This window comes from Hemicordylus capensis, chromosome 1 (assembly GCF_027244095.1).
Source record: "Hemicordylus capensis ecotype Gifberg chromosome 1, rHemCap1.1.pri, whole genome shotgun sequence".
NCBI classification, from domain to species: domain Eukaryota; kingdom Metazoa; phylum Chordata; class Lepidosauria; order Squamata; family Cordylidae; genus Hemicordylus; species Hemicordylus capensis.
In genome coordinates this window covers 43,743,114-43,755,912 of record NC_069657.1, presented here as the reverse complement: position 1 = coordinate 43,755,912, position 12,799 = coordinate 43,743,114, and the positions used below count along the sequence as shown (strand labels likewise).

Sequence of the window (12,799 nt, the reverse complement as noted above, 5' to 3'; positions counted from 1 at the left end):
GCGCCTCCCATGCAGTCAGCTGTGGGCCTGTGAATGGCCTAGTGGCCCCACAGCGGTGCGCGACCGAGCGGCAAGGGCTGCACTGAAGGTGCTCACTAGGCACCTTCCTGTCTTCCCTGCCGCCACTCCTGCAAAAGGCAGAGGAAGGTGCGGCAGAAAGCAGCAGGCGCATGCCCGTCGGCAAGGGTGGGGATGGGGAGAGCAGGGAGAAGCAAGTCAGGGGCCACCACCTGGGTCTGCGCAGGCCACCAGCAGCCCATGCAACGAAGAACACTAGCATATACCATTGTAACAGATTCTATGACAACTAGCCGACCCCGCACAGCGCATCTGTGCGGCGCTTTGGGGCCGGCTGTTTCCCCCTCCCTCTTCCTCCCGCCCCGGCCCCTGGTCTCTCCTCTCTTCCCCTTCCCTCCAGCCCCGCACTCTCTCATTTGATACAGGATGTCAGCTTGTTGCTCATTTGATACAGTGCCAAACTCCAAGGAATGTAAGGGTACAACCATCTCCTCTTGCCTTGCAAAGTACCTCTGTATCAGAGATTTAACTTGCACCTGAAGATACAGCTTACATCTGTTTTTATATTTATGCATTACTGTGGATTCTTCAGGCTGGGTGGAATATGGCTCAATTATTGGAGAGACATGGAGAGAAGATTATAGATTGATTAAGAGATGCCAAGGTTATGCATCTAGTGCAATTTAAAAAAAAATCTTCTATATAATTAATTCTCTTAGCCGGCATGCGTGTCCAGGATTTGGCGGCGGAACTCTCACAACACGCAGCGAGAGTTCCAGCGAGAGGCCTGGCGGAGGGAGGAGGAGAAAGGGAAGAAATTGGCGGTGGCGGCAGCGGCTGGTGGGCGGAGGAGGGGGGAGAAGAAAGCGGCAGTGGGGGGGGGAGAAAAAAGCCGCGGTGGCAGCAGGTGGGTGGGTGGGAGGAGAGAAAGATATGATAACCTTGCATCATTCCCTGCAAAATATATGAACTGAGGAAGAGGTTTCACAGCAGGAGGCACACCACAGCTTGTGCAAGCTCCCAACTTAGCAGAACTAGCTAGCACCACATTTTTTCCCATTGTGGGTAGCTGTATTTTTAACTAAGGTTTGGAGAATTAATGATGGTTCTTAGACAGCCAGCAGGTGATAATATCAGCATTGTGAAAAGGAAAGCAGAAGGTGACACTGCTTGCTTTTCAAGAGGCCTGGCTCTCCATTAAACACAGTTTAAGTGTAACGAAAGGAAATTAAGCTTTTAAAGGCAGTAGTTTTCAGTAGGGTGATGGAGTTTACATTTTTACATAAAGTTTACATTTTCTAAATACTTACTGTAAATGCAGTAGATGAAGGGAACTATGAGTTTTGGAGTGTGAGCAACCGACCCACAACACACACTTTGATATAATATACAGTGGTCCCTCTACTTACGAAATTAATCCGTTCCGAATGCACATTTGTAAGTCGAAAAGTTCGTAAGTCGAAAAGCGGTTTCCCATAGGAATGCATTGGGAATGGATTAATGCGTTCCGGAGCCTAGAAAAAAGACCCAGACCCCCAGTAAGGCTTGCAAACTGCACAGGAACATTTCTTTTCAAGAATAAACAGGCAGTAAACAGGCAGGCAAGTCAAGGAAACCACATGTAAAATTCGTAAGTCGAGGAAACCCCATCTAAAAATTTGTAAGTCGAAAAAACCGCATCTAAAACCGGATCTAAAACTGCCGTTTGTAACTCGAAAAATACTTATGTCGAGTAGTTCGTAAGTCGAGGGACCACTGTACATTAGACTGCTGGTGTTGTGCATTTTTTATATGTAGTAACAGTCAATTATTATTTATAGCTGCTTTGAATAATTTTCAAATAAAGCAGGATATAAATGTTTATATAAATGAATTTAAAAAGACTTCTGAAGGATGCAGGCAAAAGCACAAGCCATACACTGCAGTTCATGGTTCAAGTAGCAATCCCTCACAAACTTAATGAGGGGCTGGTTCATGTACCCTAGAGTATGGCTATGTACCTATATGTTTGTAATTCTTCTCCAGAAGCAGGATATTACTGCAGTAAGAAAATCTAAACTGTTTAGATGCTCTGATCTGTAATAAAGCCACTCTGTGATTGAAACTCTGTGCAGTCTAGGAATGTGTGTGTATGTGTGCTCCTTTGAGGATTCATTAGAGTATAATTAGATAGGTTTTCTTCCTGACATTTTTGGCAACCATCACTGCCAATCAGGGAAGACAATACTGACTTTGTTGGACCAACTAATAGTATAAAGTTGCTTCGTATCTTCATGTACATTCAACCTCTTCTAAGACAGCTTCCTAGATTACAATTTAAAATTTAGAGAAGCAACCAGGAAGGAATCACACTAATGACTAAATGTACTACACACAAGAATTAAACACAACTGATGGGAATGGCGCTAATATGCAATTTGATCAGAATGATCAAATGTACAGTCCGAATATTTGACCTTTGGTATACCCAGCTTATATTTTGCAAACTATCTGTTATTTACTACCGATAAGAGTGGAATGTCAACAGCTTGATAGCTGCTTACATATTGGCCCAGTTTAGACTACCAAAAAACAAAAAAAGCACCCCATAATTTTGTTGGATTGTGAACAAGCCAATCCCCCCTCTCTCCTTTCTTCTACCCTCTCATACACCTGATAAAATGCAAAGCTTCCTGGTTCATAAAGCCACAGCTTAATGTGACATCAAGCTGGAAGACTGGTATAAGCAGTCCCAACATAACAGAATATCAAACTGTGGTTTGATATCCTGGTATTCTGGGATCACTTGAACCAGTTTCCCTATTCAGATGTCACAGGAAACGGTGGCTTAACAAACCAGGAAATTTTGCCTTCAGCCAGGAATGCAAGGGGAGGAAGATACACATGGGTTTGTTGGCTCTTTAATGATCCAAATAGTCTACAGTTTCACCCATAATAGTGAGGAAAACGAGGCATAGTAAATAATTATAATTTCCATAATACAGAACAGGAATCAGGCATCTTATCATTAAGACGTCTTTACCCACAATCTTGGAAATCAATATGCCACCTCAGCTTATCAAAGCAGCACTGAAAGATATTTAGGCCATTAAACAGCAATAACATGAAATAAAAAAAGCAATCTCTCACCCCACTGGTATTTCAAATACTGTACGCCATTTCATTTTATTTTCCAGGTACAGTAAAAATAAATAGTCCATAACTGTATTAGTTTAAAGAAAAGCAGATATATGTCAGAGGGAAAGGGGGGGGGGGCGAGGAGGAAAGGCAATTTCAGAACCAAGAACAAACTGGACCTCTCATATACTAGCCTGGCAAATAAGTGGCCAATACTCTTACCAAGACAACCTGCCCACACAGTAGATTTATATCAGTCAATTTTTGTAATGCTTCCTTGCCCAGTTGCACAAAAGGCAATCCTCCCTCACCATAATTGACCAGGAGAGTGGCAATTTACCAGCCCATCATATATGCTCAGAAATCATAGTGGAATGACACATCAGATCTGGAAGACTTTTTTCTTTTTTAACTATAGCAGGCCAACTTTAAAGGCAACTGGATGTGTGGATCTCCTTTGAGTTCAAATAGAGACCTAGCCAGTTCAATAACTTTTAAGAATCTGAACAGGGCGGACAGAAAGATGACCAGAAATTTGGGGAAACAACTATTTGATCAAATGCAGGAAGCTACATACACTCCAGATGACCCATCTTCCATATAGTTAAAGTTATCAGCGACCAGGGGGGAGATTAAAGTGCCAACCATACAATCAGCAGAAACCATTCAACCATACAATTCACCAAGACTCCTGTCTCCTCCTCTAGAAGCACCTGTTTCAGGAAAAGGCATTCATGTTTCAGGAAAAGGCATTCATGTTTCAAACCACATGTTTACAGTGAAGAAGTCTCCAAGGCCAAACGAACTGTATGCCAGGGTGGTAAGAGAACTTGCTAATGTACTCAAATAACTGCTGAGAAATTCTGGCTAACGGGTGAGGTGACACAAAATTGGAAACAACCTAATGTTGTCACAGTCTTAAGGGAGAGGGAGGGAAGGGAGGCAGGGAAGCCAGATCTGGGAAACTACAGAGCAATTCAACTAACTTTAGTACCAGGGAAGATAATAGAACAGATTTTAAAGCAATAACTAGCTGACCCCGCACAGAGCATCTGTGCAGTTGTGCACTGAGCTTGTGGCATCCCCCCTGCAGCTCGCTTGCTCTCTCCCCCCGCAGCGCCCTCGCGCCCCCCCCCCCCCGCGGCTCCCTCCCCCCTCGGCTCCCTCCCCCCGTGGCTCCCTCCCTCCCCCCCGCGGCTCCCTCCCTCCCTCGCCCCCCATGGCTCCCTCCCCCCGCGGCTCTCCCTATTGGGCTGTCCAGGGCCAGGCCATCCCGCCGCTGCCTCTCACCTCCTCCTCCCGGCTGGTAGGGCTTTGCCCACCGCCTGCCCACCTCCTCGCCGCTACCATTATTTCTCCCCACCATGGCCTCCTCTTCTTGGCTGGAGGAGCTTCGCCTGTGTCATCCACCCGCCTCTTCTGGCCGGAAGGGCTTCGCCTGCCAGCCATCCACCTCTGCATCCTGACCGAAGCCATTATTTCTCTCTGCTTCAATGCTAGAACTCTTGCAGACTCTAGAGCATCTATACGTTAGTACTTGACTTGCTCCCCTCACTTCAGAGATCTTCCCACCATCACCTGGTCTGCAGTCCTGCTCCTCCTCCATCCTGTTGCTTCCATTCTTCTCACCCTTCTTGGTCATGGCTGCAGCATTGCTGCTGCGTATTGGCCAAGCTGCAGCCCCCTATCCCCAGAGACCTCCCCACCCTCACCTGCTACCCGCTACCCGCTCCTGCTCCTCCCTTGAGCAGCAGCAGCAGCAGTGGTTGACCGGGTAGTTCCTCACTGCTGCCACCACCATGGCCACTCGTTCCCCTCAGGCCACTGACAGGCCCGGGCCCATCCCTTGCCTGCCTGACTCCCTCTGACAATGGCCTCGGTAGCCACAAACAGCAAACTGGGCCCTTCCTTGCTGCTAGTGCTGCCATGGCCGCTCATTCCCCTCAGGCTGCTGACAGGCTCAGGCCTGTCCCTTGCCCTTCCTTCTGTCTCTCTTCCCCCTCCCTTCTTTTTCTCATTCTCTCTCCTCCACCCGCTCTTCCCCATTCTTTCTTCCCCCTCCCTTCATGTTTTTTCTCTCTCTCCCTGAGTTAACAGATTTTGTTCATCTTGTTTCCTCATTTAAATCACACAACAGCATCCTCCTCCTCCTGAAGGGGCTCTTTCCTGCCTCATGACCTGTCTTTTTGCAGACCCTGTCTGCTATCCTTTTATACAGTGGTCCCTCGACTTACGAACTACTCGACATAATTATTTTTCGAGTTACAAACGGCAGTTTTAGATCCGGTTTTAGATGCAGTTTTTTCGACTTACAAATTTTTAGATGGGGTTTCCTCAACTTACGAATTTTACATGCGGTTTCCTTGACTTGCCTGCCTGTTTACTGCCTGTTTATTCCTGAAAAGAAATGTTCCTGTGCAGTTTGCAAGCCTTACTGGGGGTCTGGGTCTTTTTTCTAGGCTCCGGAATGCATTAATCCGTTCCCAATGCATTCCTATGGGAAACCGCTTTTCGACTTACAAACTTTTCGACTTACAAATGTGCATTCGGAACGGATTAATTTCGTAAGTAGAGGGACCACTGTATATCTATAGATGCTTCTCCTCTACAATCAAGAACATCTTCCGACCAGTAACAGTTGCGTTCCAACTGATCTTAACCATCGCAGGCTCCTCCTCCCTATCTGCATATGGAATCCCCACTGCCCAATCACCATGGTGCTTCTGCTCGCACAGGCTCCTTCTAGTGCTGCCATGGCCGCTCATTCCCCTCAGGCTGCTGAGGGGAATCCCCACTGCCCAATCAGGTGCTTCTGCTTGCAAACTCTGTCAGCCAATCGCCTCCTTCCTACCACGTCCCCACGCATGGCCCGTCTTGGAGAAATAATAATATAGATTCTGTAAGCATCTCGATAATAATGCAATGACTAGTAGAAGCCAGCATGGATTTGTTAAAAATAAATCCAGCCAGACTAATCTTTTCTCTGTTTTTATTGGGTTACTAGCTTAGTGGATTGAGGAAATGCTGTGGACATTTTATTTATTTATTTTACATTTACTATCCCGCTCTTCCTCCAAGGAGCCCAGAGCGGTGTACTATATACTTAGGTTTCTCCTCACAACAACCACCCTGTGAAGTAGGTTAGGCTGAGAGAGAGTGACTGGCCCAGAGTCAACCAGCTAGTTTCATGGCTGAATGGGGATTTGAACTCTGATCTTCCCAATCCTAGTCCGGCACTCTAGCCACTACACCACGCATAACTTATCTTAATTTTAACACCATAGTTGCCCATGGTATTTTAGTTAGCAAAGTGGTCAAATCTGTGGGCTGGATGATAATACCGTCAAGTGGATTCACAACTAGCTGGAAAACCATACTCAAAGAGTGCTCATTAACAAATCGTCATCAAACTGGAAGGAGGTTTAGAGTGGGATGCCCCAGGACTCTATAACTCTTTTTTATCCATGATTTAGATGAAGGGAATCCTAATTAAATTTGCAGATGACACAAAGCTGAGAGAAATAGCTAACACCTCAGAAGACAGGAAGAACATTCAAAACAACTTGGCAGAACAAAAAAACTGGGCTGAAACTAACACTCAACAAAGACAAATGAAAAATCTGTACTTAGGCAGAAAAACTGCACAGGTATAGGATGGAGATAACTGGCTCGGGATCAGTATGTGTGAAAAAGATCACAGGATTTAAAAGGCTAATGTGATTTTAGTCTGATTAATAGAAACGTTGTTTCCAAATCACAAGTAGTCACTGTTCCCACCTTATTCACACCAGTTCTGGACACCACATCTTAAAATGTAGGTAGATAAAGTGAAACTGGTTTAAAGGAGGGCAACAAAGACAGTTTAGAACAGGGATTCTCAACGTTGGGTACCCAGATGTTATTGGACTTCAACTCCCATAATCCCCAACCAAAGGCCACTGGGGCCTGAAGTCCAATAACACCTGGGGACCCAACACTGAGAATCCCTGGTCTAGAAAACAAGCCCTGTAAGGAAACGTTGAAGAATTGTGTATGTTTCACTTAGAGAAAAGAATAGTGAGAAGGGACATGATAGCAGTCTTCAAATACCTGGCAGAATGTCACATATACAAGACTACAAAGACTTGTTCTCTGCTGGCCCAGAGGGCAGGACTCAATCTAATGAGCTTCAGTTACAAAAAGCTAGTACTGTACAAAACCAGTTCTCACGTTTCTCATACATACCCTCTTCCTAGACTGCAGGGTGATCTATAGCATTGAAGAGGGAAAGCCACCATGTGCATACATGCACACAGCTGAATAAACAAGGAAACATGCTGTCAGCCTCCTACTGCACCATGGCCACAATCTGAAGTAGGAATGTGCACAAAACCGGTTCGCCCGGTTCGGATTCGAACCGGGTTCAAACCAGGAGAGGGTGGTTCGGTTGTGGTTTTGTTCAAACCACCCCCTGGTTCGGTTCGGATTCGAACCAGTTCGGACTGGTTCGGACACCCAAAAATTGGTAGCATGGTAGCTGGCACCCAGGGGTACCTGTCACCCAAACCCCAAAGCAATCGGACACTCATACGATTTTTTATGAATTTTTGAAAATTATTTTTATTTTTTCCTCATAGGATATAATGGGACTTGAACCAGGCCATTATACCTTATTGTGGAGCACCCACGGGTGCCAACAACCACCCAAACCCTGAAGCAATAGGACAGTCCTACGATTTCTAATGAATATTTGAAATATTTTTAATTATTTTTCTCATAGAGTATAATGGGACCCGAACCAGTCCATATCCCCTATTGTGGAGCACCTAGGGGCACAAAAGCGGGGTGGGTGGTAGACAGACAGGGGTGCCTACCACCCAAAAAACCCCAAGGCAATTGGACACTCCTCTGATTATTGGTGAATTGTTAAAATATTTTTGAATTCCTCATAGAGAATAATTAGGATTGCAGCAAATGTATAGCTTCACGTCAGGGGGAAAGGGGTGTCGTAGAGTGGAGTGTGGTGGGTGGTAGTACCTAGGGTGGGCAAGGAAGCTATCAGAATTATTTGAAAGGAATTGGGCAAAGGGCTGATTTTTAAGTGATTTTTGAATTTTACGCGTCTTTAAGGTTTTTCTCCATAAAGAAGCATGGAGGTGTCAGCAAATGTATAGCTTCATGTCGGGGGCAAAGGGGTGGCCTAGAGCAATGTGTGGGGTTGGTGATAGTGCCAGGTAGGGGCAAGGAAGCTACCTGAATTTTTTCAAAGGATTTGGGCAGAGGGCTGATTTTTGGTGAATTGTTGAAGTTTACACGTCTTACGCGAACCGAACCACCCCCTGGTTTGTTTCAAATTCGAACCTGCAGCTCGAACCTGATGGCTGGTTCGGTTTGAATCCAAACCTCCGAACCACCACGGTTCGGATTCGAACCGGTTCGCACATCCCTAATCTGAAGTACCACACAACTAACAATGCATGTCCAAGCTTGGACATGTGTTTCCCAAACAACCCACCCATGCCCATATAAATCTTACACAGAAAAGGAGAGACCTGTAAGAAGCAGTGTGTGATATTAACCTTGTGTAGGGGGTTTTCAATGGGAGACATACTCTGCCTCTCCTAAAGTAGCTCTTTGGATCCTAGCCAGTTAAAATAGTAAGCTCCTTGTTCAGGTTTTGAATTAATTTGTTTTAAGTCATCATTTGGACAGAGTGAAGCAATCCTTTAATGATTAAGTGTCCTAAAGAGCGTAACATTTTAAAACTTCTTTAAAAATTTAATGTTAATGACAGACTCTTTCCTCAAAGAGCCCAGTATCTAAATAAATTCTCTCATTGTAAGAGAAACTGATAATGCTGTGGAGTGACGAATCAAGTTCAGATAAGAGTTATAGCAATTACAATGTCAAGTTCTGTACAATGTCAAAGGCAATTGTGTTTGCTGTAATGTTTCACTAATTAAAAGTACAGGGGCACTAAAGAATAAATATGAAGGTATGCAACACAGCCATAATAATTGTTTAATAGATTTGTTTTCTAAATGTGCATATAATAAAAACATGGGGTGGGGTTTAAATAAATAAATAAATAAATAAATAAATATCCAAGAAATTATAGACCATTAGCCTAACTTCTATCCCAGCTAATTTAAGATAAAGTATTATGAAAGTTAGAGCTGTCAAATGGACAGAAGAACAAGTGTTCTTGAAGAACACTTCAGCATAGTGTCTGTAAAAGCAAGTCTTGCCTCAGCCTTTGAGCATTAAAAAAAGATGTGGATGAACACAATTCAGTAGGCCAGGGGTTCTTAAAACAGAGTCTCCAGATGTAGGACTACAAAACCCATCATCCCCAGCCACAATGGCCTTTGGCAACAACATCTGGAGACTAAGTTTGAGAACCCCCTACAGTAGACAGTATACTCTTGGACTTTCAAAACATTTTGAACAAAGTCCTTCCTCAAAGGCTCCTGAGAGAATGGAAGAGTCCTGGGCTACTTTCATGAGTCAGGGGTGGGGGAAGAACAGCAGGCGGATCAACATAAGCCATTTTTAGAACTGAGTAAAACAAAACAGTGGAGTTCCTAGTAGATCTGGAGAGCTGGTCTTGTGGTAGCAAGCATAACTTGTCGCCTTTGCTAAGCAGGGTCTGCCCTGGTTGCATTTGAAAGGGAGACTAGAAGTGTGAGCACTGTAAGATATTCCCCTCAGGGGATGGAGCCGCTCTGGGAAGAGCAGAAGGTTCCAAGTTCCCTCCCTGGCTTCTCCAAGATAGGGCTGAGCGAGATTCCTGCCTGCAACCTTGGAGAAGCCGCTGCCAGTCTGTGAAGACAATACTGAGCTAGATAGACCAATGGTCTGACTCAGTATATGGCAGCTTCCTATGTTCTTATCTATGCTGGGACCAACACAATTTATATTATTAATGGACGATCTGCAGTCCAGACATCAAGAGTGAAGGAGCCCAGTTTGAGAGGAGACCAAAATTAGTCAGAATAGTGAAGTCCCAAGCACTTCAAATCAGGTAAAAGGGCAAGAATGGCAGGTGAGATCCAAAGAGCAAGTAAAATGCATCAGTCAAGACACCCCTCACTTCGTAAAGTATATCTGCCACTGGGGTCTGAACTGGCTGTACAACCCCCAAGACTTTCGAGTTGGGGTGGAGAGGTTGCAGAAAACATTGACTTAAAGCATAACACAGTCTTTTTCTTCTCCCCTGCACAGTGACACCAAGAGGTGGTAATTTGGTAGCCAGTCAAAATTTGTGGTCCTCACTGATTCTGCCCATGGTGGAAGCACCATGAGGCTCTTTTCACTCTGCTTCACAAGCACTCAGAATGGAAGCAGGGAGATTTCTCTGTCAGAGAGCCTCCAAAACCCAGCACAGAGAAGCCCCCTGTCAGGCTTTTGCCAGACAAAAAATGGGGAAGTGCTCACTCACCACTGACAATCATATTTGTGGATCCTGGAAATGGTCTCTAGCTTAGAGGGATTTCAGAAAGAATTAGACAAATTCCAGGAGGACAGATCAATGGCTATTAAGACATGACAGACAAAGATAAACTCCATTTTCAAAGACAGTATACCCCTAATTATCCACTGATGAGAGCAAGAATAGGGAATATTTAAATTATTATCTTCCACGTGGCCATTTTTGGGCCATCTGACTCGCTACTGTTGGAGACAGAACTCTGAACCTGTTGGACTCTTGACCTGGCATACAGGCACCAAAACTTCATGAGTTCCAATCACAAATCAAGAAAGAAAGAAAAAAAGACAAGCATTTCTACAGTACTTCTACAACTACACTTCAGTATGCAGCAAACATAAAAGAAATCATACAATTAGCTGTAGACTGTACCACCACAGTGGAGTAAAGAAGATATACACATCTATATCATTACCTGCATAGAAAAGACATCTACAGTCAAGATTTGAAAAACTGCAATGGGATTGACCCAGCCTCACAGTTGTTCATATATGGCAAAAGAGTGACGCCTAGCGGCCATATGAAAACATGCTTCTTCTCAAAATATATTGCTGAGCTTGAATATTTAGGACAACTGCATTACATTTTGAGAAGCATATTTAAATTGCTGTAATTTAATTCATGTCAAAATAAATTCTTGCCCAAATTACATAGTTACTCAGATGCATTGTCCGTATCGCACACTTGGATTTGAAAGTTTGAATAAGAGAAATTTGACAAATACCTGTCATCGTAATTATAATTTCCCAAATCAGGGAAATGCACATAATAATGAAATGTAACTAACTGATCATCTAACCTTCTAAACTCCTGTTTACGATTTTCACCCTCACTGTTATGTGTATACGGACACGTGGTCCACATCTTCAAATCAGCCTTGCACCCAGTCCAAAACTGTCTGCACTATGTTGGACCATGGAGCGCTTCACTGTTAGTTGCTGCTGTAACTGGAGTCAAATCCTGACATCGATGCACTGCTGCTTTTGGAGATGTGTCTGGGGCTAGGAAGAACAGATGCAGCTTGAGGTCTGGAGTACCCTATTCTTGTCACTGGCTGGTCTGATACTGATAGCAGGGTCCCTGTAACCTTATCAGAGAATGAGAAAGGCTTCTCTCAAACGTCTACCAGGAACTAAGACATCTGTACCTCTTCAGTTGTTGGGTCATCAAATGATGAGGGCCTAGAGGCAGAAATGTGCAGTTCCGCTTTAGAAAAGTTAAATTATCTTAGCTCACTTCTGTCTTGCTGCTCAGTTCTTCTAAAAATGATCTGCCCACAGCAAAAATCGAAGGCAGAGCCATATCTAGGAAACATACCTACAAAATACTCACCATAAGTTTTGAGCCAATCTGAAAATTAAACTCTCAAGATGTCAATAGCTATCACTTTTTGCAAATAGGTAAACAGACACGCACATTTATTTACTTACTTACTACGTTTATATACTGCCTGACTCCAAAGGCTCTAGTTGGTACATAATTTTGTGGAAAAAGTATCAAATTACCCATTACGTTCATGAATCTGGAAAGTGCCAAGCATCAGGTGGGGGAGTGGGAATTACTATGCAATCTGTGAATTTATTCTACAGAACTCTACACCTTCCTCTCCTCTCAACTCCAAAAGAACACAAACTTTTTATCACCATCCCTTGCAATTTAATGAGTGCGAGAATACAGAACTCTCTGACCTAAGAGCACATGAATTTAAAGAGCTAAGTATTACCTTTACGCAAATTAAAGTGTATGTTATCTCTTCTAAAATGTGACCTCTAAAAAGGAGAGTCGCTTTTTCAGAACATGGAAGTGTCAATCTAAATTAATCCTTACCAGTTTATACCACCCTGTGCAATAATCTGCAACTGCCCTTTTAAGAACGCACATAGGTCACCACATGTATTAAAGCAACGAAATACAAAATTAAACTTTCCATATACACACTGTAAGACACCAGAATAAAGTCAAAGATGGCAATCCAAATAATCACCAAAGCACTTACAAACAAATCTAAAATTATGAGGCCTTTATTTTGTCTCCTTGGCTTCTCAACTAAAAGGGTGGAGCACATTCACCGCCTCTCTCGTGTGCTTGTCATGCACTCTTTAAGAGAGAGGGTAAAAAGGGCCTTAATTTTCTTTTCTAAAGCGAACAATAGCTCAGTTTGTCTCTGCAGCACAACTCTTGTACTCTGCCAGATGC

The 12,799-nt window shown here is 43.9% G+C and overlaps 1 protein-coding gene across 10 annotated transcripts in view; it reads right to left on the bottom strand.

Moving 5' to 3' along the window:
- The window catches only part of CEP128 (centrosomal protein 128), a 263,923-nt gene that overhangs the window by 212,227 nt on the left and 38,897 nt on the right, over positions 1-12,799 (bottom strand). The gene's annotated exons all lie outside the window — the stretch shown is intronic.